Source organism: Pseudophryne corroboree, chromosome 4, assembly GCF_028390025.1.
Source record: "Pseudophryne corroboree isolate aPseCor3 chromosome 4, aPseCor3.hap2, whole genome shotgun sequence".
Classification (NCBI taxonomy): domain Eukaryota; kingdom Metazoa; phylum Chordata; class Amphibia; order Anura; family Myobatrachidae; genus Pseudophryne; species Pseudophryne corroboree.
The window spans coordinates 409,604,371-409,618,794 of record NC_086447.1 but is presented as its reverse complement, the minus strand read 5'-3'; the positions used below and the strand labels follow the sequence as shown (position 1 = coordinate 409,618,794).

Here is a 14,424-nt window from a genome sequence, read left to right as displayed (position 1 = left end):
CGCACCCGCCCCTTCCGGAAGCTGGGGAACCAAGGACAACAATGAGCGGTTATTTCAGCAATACGAACCCCAGGAGCGGTAACTATACTGGAGGTTCCCACAGTGTCTTGTGAACGGAGTTCGCATCTGTGGCAGTGCATCTATTGCATACTTGCCTACCTGACTCTCTCCATGAGGGAGAAAATGCTCTGTTCCTGGACTTTCCTGGTAATGTATGATTGCCATCACCTGTGGTGAAACACCTTTCTTATCAATTAACTAGCTCACCACAGGTGATGGCAATCATACATTACCAGGAAAGTCCAGGAACAGAGCATTTTCTCCCTCATGGAGAGGATCAGGTAGGCAAGTATGACCTATTAGGCACTGTGTTACCAACCGGGGACAAACATTTATTTATACATGCTAATCGCACTGGTCTTCCGCTGCTCCCCTTCACTATTGATGAATTACATTTTTTAACTATATATTATGCTATGTGATATTCAGGACAGCTATTAATATATGCCTACACTGCATGGTCAGTATATGGCGATTTATCTTGACAGTTAATAGCTGATTATTTATTTACCTACATATTTTGATTTATCTTGACAGTCAATAACTGATTATTTACCTTTATATGGTGATTTATCTTGTCAAAGGCGAATGTTTGGGACTTATTGCTAGACAATAGCTGATTATCTACCCACATGTGGTGATTTATCTTGATAGTTAATATCTGATAATTACCTACATATGGTGACTTTTCTTGATAGTTAACTATTTACCTACATATGGTGATTTATCTTGACAGTCAGTAGTTGATTATTCACCTACATATGGTGATTTATCCTTATCTTTACAGTCAATAGCTGATTATCTACATACACATGGTGATTTATCTCGATAGTCAACAGCTGATTATTTACATACATATGGTGATTTGTCTTGTCAAAGCCAAATGGCTGTGACTTATTGACAGTCAATAGCTGATTATCTACCTACATATAGTGATTTGTCTTAACAGTCAATAGCTGATTATCTACCTACATATGGTGATTTATCTTGACAGTCAATAGCTTATCATTTACACACGTGGTGCTTTATTTTGACAGCTATTAGCTGATTATTTACATACATATGGTGATTTATTTTGACAACCAATAGCTGATTATTTACCTACATAGTGATTTACCTTGTCAAAGCCAAATATTTGTGACTTAATGACAGTCAATAGCTGATTACTTGCCTACATATAGTGATTTGTCTTGACAGTCAATAGTTGATCATTTACCCAGATATGGTGCTTTATTTTGACAACTAATAGCTGATTATTTACCTACATTTGGTGATTTATTTTTACAGCCAATAGCTGATTATCTACATATGATGATTTATCTTGTTAAAGCCAAATGTTTGTCACTCATCATATCAGTCCAGACTCCCTGGATGGTATCTGTGATTTATTATGTCAGTCCGGATGACTTATCCTTATATTTAGGGAGTCTGTGAGCTTCACCATTTTTTTTTTTTTCGTTTGTGAGCCAGCTTTGAGCTCCAGGTGTACCAAATCCTATTTTTTCACATAGGGTAATCAGAGGTGTGGATCCTCTCTGATAGAATTTCAGTACACCAATTCTTTACACTTCAATTTCATGTGTCCATAGCACTCGAGTCACTTTCTTACCAGAAAGCAGAAGTGGTATACTTGCCCCAAAATCATCACACACCACCCTCATTCCAACACTCTCTCATCTGGTTGACAGTTACTGTGGCTGAGGCGATTCGCCTCTCCCAGTACACTAATTACTGTCACAACAGAAAGCAGAAGTGCTCACACTCTCTCATTTGGAAAAGAAACGGTTTGTGTCAAGCACAAAAAGCAGAAGTGTTTCTCCCATTCGTGAATTCACTGCCCACAGCCGTACTAGAATGAATACGCCCGATATCGTCTTATCTCGGAAGCTAAGCAGGTAAGGCCTGGTCAGTACCTGGATGGGAGACCACCTGGGAATACTAGGTGTTGTGGGCAATTTTTCAAGAAACAAACATCCCATATATACTACCATATGATCCATCTTTAGATCCTGTTACTGTCAACAGAGATTGTCAGTTAAAGATATCACATAGTTACAAACCAATCAGTGGTCAATCAGATTCCTTTTCATTAATATAGGGATCCACAATACATTCCACAGATTTTCACATGCAGTTAATTCTGCAACTTGAACCTTATGTGTTAAAAAGGCAATCAAGTTTTTATATAATTGTTCTAATACAATCATGTCAGATTTTATTGGGGAATCAATTGAAGGTTAAGTTTTATATTATTGGTACATTCAGAATTTTTTTCATTCATTTCACTTACTTTATTATTTCAAAAGAGTGCTCCCAAAAATAATTTTTTTGTCTGTCTTTCTCACTTTAAATTGTAGTTGTCTACAAAATAATTGAGAGCACCACTAATCGGATACGGGCCCTCATTCCGAGTTGTTCGCTCGGTAAATTTCATCGCATCGCAGCGATTTTCCGCTTAGTGCGCATGCGCAATGTCCGCACTGCGACTGCGCCAAGTAAATTTGCTATGAAGTTAGGATTTTTACTCACGGCTTTTTCTTCGCTCAGGCGATCGTAGTGTGATTGACAGGAAATGGGTGTTTCTGGGCGGAAACAGGCCGTTTTATGGGCGTGTGGGAAAAAATGCTACCGTTTCCGGAAAAAACGTAGGAGTGGCTGGAGAAACGGGGGAGTGTCTGGGCGAACGCTGGGTGTGTTTGTGACGTCAAACCAGGAACGACAAGCACTGAACTGATCGCAGATGCCGAGTAAGTCTGAAGCTACTCTGAAACTGCTAAGAAGTTTGTAATCGCAATATTGCGAATACGTCGTTCGCAATTTTAAGTTGTTAAGATTCACTCCCAGTAGGCGGCGGCTTAGCGTGAGCAACTCTGTTAAAATCGCCTTGCGAGCGAACAACTCGGAATGACCTCCACTGTTCTTTATGGAAGCTAACAGTTTGGATATTGGTCATTATATAATTATACAATTATTGACATAAATTATTGCGCTCGGCTAGTGCGAATCCACAATCCCTTGATGCAAACTGAGCAATTATTGCTAGTCTGTGCACATGCCATGATTGCACTACAGATGCACCAAGGCACATGTTCTCAAACTCGGTCCTCAGGAGCCCACACAGTGCATGTTTTGCAGGTCTCCTCACAGAATCACAAGTGACATAATTAGCTCCACCTGTGGACCTTTTAAAATGTGTCAGTGAGTAATTAATACACCTGTGCACCTGCTGGGTTACCTGCAAAACATGCACTGTGTGGGGTCCTGAGGGCCGAGTTTGAGAACCCCTGCACCAAGGTACTTTTGTGATGCCGCTTGCAATCAGGAATGAAAATATAGTGCTATGGATTGCTGAAGGAGGGGGGCCCCAAACCGGTATCTTGCCTAGGGCCCATGAGGGCTAAATCCAGCTCTGATATACAGTATGAATCCTAGGGTTTATGTGGACATTATACAAAGGTGCAGGAGTGGGTTCAGTATGATTTACTGGCAGCCGCGATGCCGGCAGTCAATATATACCGACAGCGGCATCCCAGCCACCAGTATGCCGGCAGCAGGGCAATCGCAAAGAGTCCCCTTGCGGGCTCGATGCACTCGCCACACTGCAGGCTCAGTGGCTCGCTGCGCTTGCCACAGGTTCAATTCCCACTCTACGGGTGTTGTGGACACAAACGAGTGGGAATAGTCCTATTGCGCGCCAATGCCAGCTGTCAGGATTCCGGCGGCGGTATTCTGAACGTTGGGATCCCGAAAGCTGGCAAATTAAATGTATACCGCAGGAGTATATACTGCTGGAAATTTGGTGAGTTTTGATCAGAGATATGTGGTCAGGTGATGCATTTTGACTATAAAAATGATTACAATACAATAATACAAAAAAGATATCTATAATATCTTCTTTGTATTTTTATTATAATTTTTATAGTCACAACTCTGGTGTATACTATAGTATGGCAGGAGAGGCAATGCCTCACCTTACTGCACATCAATGACAGAGAGAGAAGCTGCATGGCCAAATGTAGGACCAGCAGTTTGAGAAAGAAGGATATCCTGATCCATAAAAGCTGGATTCCACTAGACAACGCATTGATTGATTATGCTCTGTTATATACCAACAGCATGCACAGATCGGAGACTGTATTTAAAGTGTATCTCTATTGTGTTGGCGTCCTAGACTAATTCATGCCTTGTCTGGCATTTCTGCATTCCTTGTAGTATTCATCATATTGCATATATCAACTCCATAACACATATTTACAACTCTGAAACATTTATAGCCTATATACTGGACAGCACTGTTTTGTTATTACATTATTATTAACCTGTACATTTACGTAACATGGTTATTGCCATTGTTTGCCCTGTTAGATATACTGTAAGCACAGCTTTAGTTTATTCCATTTTACCACTGTTGCTTGGTGCCGTGGATGCATAGGTTCTTGGTTGGAAGGTCAAACAACACCTATTTCCTGCTGCAAATATATGCAACAGTGATCCATTCGGAAGCACTGACGATGCCAAACAGACCTAGAGTGACCATATTACTCCCGGTGTCTATCTAGTCAGTGGGTACAGTTGTAACACTCATGTGTAATTAAGCTTGACTCCAAAAAGGGTTGCTGACGTGTGCTATTTGAAACCATTTTCCTCATAGTTGTGGGTAAGATGTGGTTGCTTTTCACATAGTTAATAATCTTGTTGGCGCGATCTGTGTCTTAACAAGAAAGAAAAATAGCATTAAAAATTGAGCAGCCCTAGAAAACAGTTGAATTCCAATGTGTTTCTCTGTTTACTTTGGAATTCAATAATCATCTCTCCAGGCTTTAGACACTTCAGCTACTGTTTGCTTTTCTCTTCAGATGGAATGCCGGTTTTATGTTTACTGCCCTAAAATGAAAAGAGCTGTTTGTTGCAATGTACTAGCTAATGAAAAGGCTACATAAAGATTTTTTTTACATTTTTTTTTTTAAATCTCAGTCTGGAGACTTTCTAGTGCTCTGGCATGAGGGAGCCGTAAACCAGATTCCTCTAAACACTAAAGTAACCATTTAATTGCTTTGCAGTATTGCTACGTAGCGTCAGGTTTGTTTACTAGTACATCACCAAATATCTCATGCATGGTTGTAACGTAACGCAGACTTTGGGGTCTATGGGCCTGATTTATGTTTTACGTAAAGCATACTTGCTTACTCTCCAGGAATGGCCGGGAGGTTCCCGATAATCTGGTGGCATTCCCAGCCACCTTGAAAGTAGGCACGTCTTACACCCACCAACTTCCCCCACAGGGGACTGCACTGTCCCCCATGGCGGCCCACTCACCCCCACAGCCGCTGCATACGTAGAAAAAGTGAGTGGGGTGATGAAGCGATTCTTGCTGAATCGTGCCATCATAGTTCTGCCCCTGCTTTACAATGCAGGTAATGCACCCCCTATGCCAGAACCACGCCCCCTGTTGTGCCACCCCAGAGTGGGTAGCCAGAATTTTGGCATATATGAAGTGAAGCAAAAATGTAAGCAACTGGGCAAAACCATGTTGCACTGCAGGTGGGGAAGAGATACAGGTTGAGTATCCCTTATCCAAAATGCTTGGGACCAGAGATATTTTGGATATCGGATTTTTCCGTATTTTGGAATAATTGCATACCATAATGAGATATCATGGTGATGGGACCTAAATATAAGCACAGAATGCATTTATGTTACATATACACCTTATACACACAGCCTGAAGGTCATTTTAGACAATATTTTTTATAACTTTGTGCATTAAACAAAGTGTGTGTACATTCACACAATTCATTTATGTTTCATATACACCTTATACACACAGCCTGAAGGTCATTTAACACCATATTTTTAATAACTTTGTGTATTAAACAAAGTTTGTGTACAATGAGCCATCAAAAAACAAAGGTTTCAGTATCTCAGTCTCACTCATAAAAGTCCGTATTTCGGAATATTTGGATATGGGATACTCAACCTGTATTTATATTTGGGTGGGATGTGTTCAAACTAAAATCTAAATAGCAGTGTAAAATAAAGCTGTGTAATATTTGTGGGCTACATGCAGTGGCGTAACTAGACATTTTTCTACCCCAAGCCAAAAAATTCTTCAGCGCCCCCCCCCCATCCCCCATAATTGGCACTAGTACAGGGACAAACATGCGTGCGCCGCAAAAGGGTGTGTGGCTTCGGTGCAATGGGCGTGGCTTCGCATAAAAGGGCGTGGCATTACAGGAAAAGACTACCTTATACCCCAGTTTTGCAACCTGCACGCCCAGACGTTAGCCACCACAGGAAAGAAAAATAATCCTAATTCATGCCCCTTACATTATTTGTCATTTTTCCTCCTTATAGTAATGCCCAGTATACATTATGCCACATACTGCAATGGCCCTTAGACATTATGCCACACACAATAATGCCCATGACACAATATGCACACACCGTAATGCCCCCGACACATTATGCCACACACCGTAATGCCTGTGACACATTATGACAGGAATCGCAATGCCCGTTATACATTATGCTACACACTGCAATGCCCCTGATACATTATAGCACATACAATGTCTGTGACACATTATGACACACACCGCAATGTCCGTGATACATTATGCCACACACTGCAATGCCCCTGATACATTATAGCACATAAAATGCCTGTGACACATTATGACACACACAGCAATGACCCTGAGACATTATACCACATACCACAATGCCCGTGATATAGTATACAACACACCGTAATGCCTGACACATTATGACACACACCGCAGTGTCCGTGATACATTATGCCACACACTGCAATGACCCAGAGACATTATACCACATATCACAATGCCCGTGATATAGTATACCATACACCGTAATGCCTGTGACACATACCGCAATGCCCGTTATACCCTATGCCCACACACCGCAATGCCCGTTATACATTATGCCACACTGCAATGCCCCTGAGACATTATACCACATACCACAATGCCCGTGATATAGTATGCCACACACCGTAATGCCTGTGACACATTATGACACACACCGCAATGTCCGTGATACATTATGCCACACACCGTAATGCCCATTACACATTAAGTCCTACAGTAAGGCTTCTAATTACTTTTAAATTACCTGCTCGTTGCCAGGGGTTACATGCTCTTGGTTCCATGCACGATGCCAGGGGTTTTCGTGCTCAGAGTGTCATGCTCGTTGCCAGGGGTTTCATGCACTGGGTGTCATGCTCGTTGCCAGGGGTTTCATGCACTGGGCGTCATGCTCGTTGCTAGGGAGTAGTGCTTGTTGCTAGGGCTGTGCTCCCAGTGCCACATATGCCCCCAGTGCTAGATATTCCCCCACAGTGCCAGGTACTCACATGCCCCCAGTACTAAATATAGCCCCCCCCCCATGTGCCAGGTACACACATACCCCCCCAGTGCCACATATGCCCCCAGTGCCAGATATTCCCCCACAGTGCCAGGTACTCACATGCCCCCAGTGCCAAATATAGCCCCCCCATGTGCCAGGTACACATATACCCCCCAGTGCCACATATGCCCCCAGTGCCAGATATTCCCCCACAGTGCCAGGTACTCACATGCCCCCAGTGCCAAATATAGCCCCCCCCATCTGCCAGGTACACATATACCCCCCCAGTGCCATATATGCCCCCTCAGTGCCACATATGCTCCACCTCCCCCGATTATGCTCCCCCAGTGCCAGTTAAATTCCCTCCCCCCGCGCACTCCCCCGCTGTTTTGTGATGGAGGGACACGGAGGACACAACGCGCGCCTCTCCTGTGTTCCTCATGGGTCTCCGGCGGGTCTGTTAAAGGAAGTGTCGGTTCGTGAGCCAATCAGAGCTCACGAATGGCACTTCATTTATTAGACCCGCCGGAGACCCAGGAGGGACACAGGAGAGGCGCGCGCTGTGCCCTCCATGTCCCTCCATCATAGCAGCGGAGGGTTAGTGAGAGGAGACAGCAGATTGACATGCGGACGCTCGTCCGCATGTCAATCTGCTCTAAATCAGTGGCGGCGCCCCCGCAGCCCTGCGCCCCCAAGCCACCGCGAGGGCTGCGGGGCAGAAGTTACGCCACTGGCTACATGCAAGGGGTACTTAGGTCGACAGTCATTAGGTCAACCACTATTGGTCGACATGGAGTAGGACATGAGTTGTTTTTTTACTGTTTTTGGTGCCGTTTTCTTCGTACAATGACGGGGAACCCCAATCAGTGCACCGTGTCCCCTCGCATGGCTCACTTCGCTCTCCATGCTTCGGGCAAGGTGCCTCACTCCACTACCGCTGCGCTCAGCACAGGTTACTGTTCCCAATTGTAGTCCACGTGGATCGTAAAGTATGAAAAAGAAAAAAAAAATTAAAAACAAATGTGAAAAACTCATGTCGACCTTTTTCCATGTCGACCTAGAACATGTCGACCAATAGTGGTCGACCTAATGACTGTCGACCTAAGTGCTGTCGACCTAATGGCCGTTTTCCCATGCAAAAGCAGACAGTATTTACCCTGCATAAAAAATATACATGTATTTGCTCCCCTTGCATGGCAACTTGCTTTGTTTGCTTTACTTATAAACATTAATCAGGCCAAAGGCATAGCTACCATAGGTTGAGGGAGCACAGCTGCTATGGGGCCCAGAGATGAGCGTGGCCACCTTCCCTGTCACAGTTACATGTCTATATACGTAGATCGCAGCAATGCACACCAATAGCAGTCCTTTTTTCTGCTACTAATTGCGCACTCACCCAGGAATGCCGCCGTGAAGAAATACATGTAACTATGGGTAGCTGGAGTATACATTCCCGCTGCCCGTGCCTATACTATGCCGCAGACTCCCCCTCCATATGTAAGGAGGGGCCCACAAAGTTCTGGCTACGTCACTAAATCATGCCCAATGTACTAAGCTTTGGAGAGAGATAAAGTGGACAGATATAAAGTACCAACCAATCAGCTCCTGACTGCCATGTTACAGGCTGATTGGCTGGTACTTTATATCCGTCCACTTTATCTCTCTCTAAGGCTTAGTACATAGACCCCCATAGTCTTTTATATATAGCTAATCGATATAGAAATCTCAGGCGTAAAATGCTGCAGCATGAACTTTCATCGTAGATGAAGATGTTTCATGTAAATATTCTTTTCTGCAAAGTTACAAATTGAACACAATTAAACAATCTCTGTATAGCCCTTATTTCTATTAGTAAACACATGTAAACCACAATTTTATTATACAGAAAAGCCAAGATAAAACAAATGTATAAATGATTTAGTGGTCATATGACAGCATGTGAACACAAGTCAGGCCAGACGCAATTCCATAACCAAATCTAATAGGTATATCAGTGTGTTATCGCTTCTTGATTTACATATGTAGAGGAGCTCTTAGGAGTATATTTACTAAAGAGCGGGTTTTCAGTGGAGCTGTTGCCCATAGCAACCAATCAGATTCTCCTTATCATTTATCTAGCAACTTCTACAAGAAAAATAAATAGAATCTGACAGGTTGCTATGGGCGACATCTCCACTTCTGAAAACCCGCACTTTAGTAAATAATATACCTCTTAGAATCCTGTCAATTTTCTCTGTCAGACTCTGCCGGTCAGAAGCCTCATTACTATGCCAATACTGGTGGCTCTATGTTACAGCTGCTAGTCATACAGCTGCTACTGTAGTCATGCTCAAGCACTGCATTCACCCCTCTCCATACTATACATCAAAGTCAGCTAATCTACAAATCACCATCTCTCTTGCTTAAATTTACTATGTAGTGTTAAGAGTAACTTGCTGGGCAAGTTGACAGCATGCCTGTGATTTGTTAAGGGAATCTCTATGATGTAAGGAAGAGATGTGGTACTGTATGACAAGATCATGATGGGTTGGGGCAGAAATGCTGATGGTCGGTATGCTGACGGTCCAAATACTGACCGCGGCATCCCAATGTTCCCTGCCCTCAACCTAAACCTACCCTGCCCCTGCAGCATAACCCAAACCCACACCAGGGGTGCCTAAACCTAACCCCCTCCCCACAGTCTAAACCTAACCCTCCCCCAGCAGCCTAACACAACCCCTCCCCAGGGGTGCCTAAACCTAACCCCCCTACCTGCAGCCTAAACCTACCCCCCACCACGCAGCCTAACCCTCCCCCCGCAGCCTAAACCTAACCCCCCGCTGCTTACCTGTCAGAGTGTCCGGCTGACGCTTGTTTGGGATCCCTGCAGTTAGGATTCCGGTGCCTGGCTCGTGAGCCTATTTGAGATACTGGTGTTGGCATTTTAAGTAGTGTGGGGATCGCGGCGTTGGTATTTTGACTGTCGGGATCCTGACCGGTGGGATCCTGACCTGATCCTGACCATGACTGATAGTTTTAACATAGAACTGTCTTTATAAGGGTTACGGTCATTAGGTCGACAACACTTAGGTCGACAGTCATTAGGTCGACCACCATTGGTCGACATGCATTAGGTCAACATGGTCACATGGTCACTATTGGTCAACATGCATTAGGTCGGCAGTCATTAGGTCGACCACTATTGGTCGACATACAGTAGGTCGACATGGTCACTAGGTCAACATGGTCATTAGGTCGATGTGTACTAGGTCGACATGGAAAAGGGTCGACGTGGTTTTTTTTATTTTATTTTTAATTTTTTCAACTTTATGATCCACGTGGACTACGATTGGGAATAGTCGCCTACCTGAAGCATGGTGAGCGCAGCGAGCCATGCGAGGGGACACGGCGCACTAATTGGGGTTCCCCATCACTTTACGAAGAAAACGACACCTAAAAAGGCAAAAAACTCATGTCGACCTTTTTCCATGTCAACCTAGTACATGTCAACCTATTGACCACGCTGACCTTGTGACCATGTCGACCTACTGCATGTCAACCAATAGTGGTCGACCTAATGACTGACGACCTAAGTGTGGTCGACCTAATGACCCATACCCCTTTATAAAATGGGCTATGGCCCTCAGCCACATGTACTTTCTTGGATTTCATGTTAAACACATGCCAAACATAAATACATGCCAAAAATACTGCCCTAGAACATTCCAAACATCTTCATTTTACCATACAAATGCAGTGCTGAAGATCAATAGGTCGGAGTTTCTATATATTTATTAACAGTTTCTTATATAGCGCAGCAAAATCCATTCCGCTTTACAATTGGAAACAAGAGTGAGAAAACAGAACTGGGTAATAACAGACAGTATTAGAAGTAGTAGGGGATGTAGTCATGACCCCGGCAGTCGGGATCCCGGCGGTCAGCATACCGACGCCGGGATCCCGGCCGCCAGAATTCCCGGCAGGGCACAAGGGCTATTCCCACTCTTGGCACCCATAGAGTGGGAATAGAACCTGGAGGAGCGAGCCCTCCTACCGGCATTGTGGCGGCCGGTATGCTGACCCCTGGGATCCCGGCTGCCAGTATCCCATACCCGACATGGTAGGAGGGCCCTGCTCACAAGATTACAATATATAGGCAAGTTTACAATCCTTAAGAATACAGATATACCATACAGTGAGAAGTGTAAGGTAATACACTTGGGTAGCAAGAACAAAAATACCACCTATATGGGTGTTTTACCTAAATGGGGTAAAACTAAGGGATTCTGTACTGGAAAAAGACATAGATAACAAACTTAGCAGTAGTACCCAAAGTAGGATTGCAGCAAAGAAGGCTCACAAGGTATTAGCATGCATAAAGCGGAGAATTGATGCAAGGGATGAAAGTGTTATACTCCCATTATATAAATCCCTAGTGAGGCCACATCTCGAATACTGTGCACAATTTTGGGCACCACACTTCAAAAAGGATATCCTGGAACTAGAAGAGGTTCAGAGAATGGCAACCAAATTAAGGGGATGGAGACGTTAGAATACGAGGAAAGGCTTGATAGGCTAGGCATGTTCACACTGGAAAAGAGGAGATTAAGATGGGACATGATTAACATTTACAAATATATAAGGGGACAATACACAGAGCTTACGGAGGATTTGTTTTTGGTAAGATCAACACAAAGTACACGTGGACACCCGCTTAGGTTAGAGGAGATTTCGCACACAGAGAGTAAAAGGTTTCTTCACAGTAAGGACAATACGTGTTTGGAATTCCCTGCCAGAGAGAGTAGTAATGGCAGACTCGGTCATTACTTTTAAGAATGGGCTAGATACATTCCTAATGGATAAGGATATACAGGGTTATGGTGGGTAGATCACGCACTATAGTTTAAAAAAAAAAAGAGAGGAATAAACAGAATGGCCGACATTCACAACAGATAAAATTAGTCCTAAAAATAATACAGTGAAGGAGACCACAATTAGGTTGAACTCGATGGACACATTGTCTTTTTTCAACCTCAGAAACTATTAACTAGTTACTACGTTACTATGTTTAATAACAAGCCATAACATGCTCAGAATATACTGTAGGAAAAAAACAAACTATAGAATTAGGTAGAACATAGTGGGTGGAGGTTCCACCTTATTAACTTTATAATATAGGATTTATTTCTATTTGCTAATGGTAGTAAAGAAGGAAAAAATGCTACACACATTTTACCATCTATAATGCTATAGACACGGAATCTAATATTAGCTGTAAATCTAAAATAATAATATATGTGCATTGTAGTGTTTCTTTATGATAATCTTGATGTGCATAGGATAATATTTACATTGCAATCTGCCATGAGCATGGCCCACTTCTTCTGTGTAATGTCTGGATTTTCTCTGTCAAAGTCACATATCCATGGTCTGTTTCTATGTGTGATGTGGTTTTGCTTCATAAATATACAATGATAATGATGATACACATAGAGGGATCGTTTATTCCCTGCAATGGTATGGTTTCAGATGTACAGCCCTTGCCCCCATAGTTTCTCCCTTGCATTGTGGTCCCATTACACTATGCAACAAAAGGAAGTACCAGTGTTTACTTATAGTAAAAAAATATAACAATAGAACCTTCTTTTAATTTGTTATTTACATGTATACTGTAAAAATAATAAATATTATTTTATGTATTATATAGCGTTTTCTCCGGCAGGACTCAAAGTCGCTTTACAGACATCAGAAACATGGTCCCAACAAAACCATCAGCTCCATGTATTTTTCATCCCAACCAAAGTGTACCAGGTGAGGCAGCCATGTTGGGTACACTACGAAGGTTACACTGTGGAAGGTAAGCCATACAAGGGCTTAATGCATAAATGACAAAACTGATGTGTGTAGATGTATGATATACCTTGTATGAATAGATTTGTTCTTGAAGTACATTACGCCTGCAGAGGAACCATCCAAGGCAGCCATCTGATGTGCACTGTGTAGGTTGATGCTGGCAGGATGTGCAATCAGTGGAAGTACAGCATACAGATATACCATACAGTGGAGCGGAAGTATATAGTAAAACCGACAAAATTTTGGGGTAAATAAATGTACATAAATATAATATCGGTATAGTGTACATCCTTAGCATGGATGAAGACAGAGCTCAGAACCCGCTTACAGCTTTGGGCTCAGAACAGGTTACCTCTTCCGCTTCCATGATAATCTGCCAGACTCAATAAGTGGCATTATGGAGAATATACATGATAGTTGAGTTGTTTATAGGCAGATTATGAAAAAGGAGGTGCATACTTTCTATAGGAGTAGAAACACAATTCATTTTATACATTCTGGATCTACTTTGGAGATAGATACAAATTATACCCAGATGCAAAATTATCAGGATTGGCATATGTGTAAATTAAGCAGCCCTGGCATTGTAAGCACACGCTTGAATACAGTAAAACACTTCACGGGTGTGTTGTGAGTCACATGGGTATGGCGTGCATCATGCCCCATCTCTTGCATGCTGGCTAAGCAGAGTGCTAAGAGGTGGAACTGCTCATCTGCGCTTTCAGGTGGCTGGACTTGCCCATTAGACCATCAGCACTTGCCAGAAGCCCCAGATAGCCAGTTGGTCCCTGGCCATTTCAAACCTGACATGCTACAAATGTGACCTCACTCTGCCTCAAAGCCTGGGATAGGAGGCATATCTTTTACAGGTGAGCTATGCCATACTGTTGCTACACAGTGTAATACCAGTTATCAGACAGCAGATGGTGTCTTTCTGAAACTGTGCTGCACCAGCGTTAAACAAACTTTGTCAAACAATTGATATCTATACCCAAACCCATAAAAAAAGGGTTCTGCTGCAGGGTTCTGACCAATTTACAATACTAGTAGTACAGTATACAACAATAAACTGTGACTACAGTGAAAGACCCATGGACTCTTTCATGATATGGAGACTGTCACACAATACTTAAGGGCCCTACTCACTGGCCGACCCGCCGCCGA

The 14,424-nt window shown here is 43.1% G+C and overlaps 1 pseudogene; it reads left to right on the top strand.

The window, feature by feature from the left end:
* Positions 1 to 1,896: 1,896 nt before the first annotated feature.
* LOC134913846 (5S ribosomal RNA) lies at positions 1,897 to 2,014 on the top strand (annotated as a pseudogene).
* Positions 2,015 to 14,424: the final 12,410 nt, after the last annotated feature.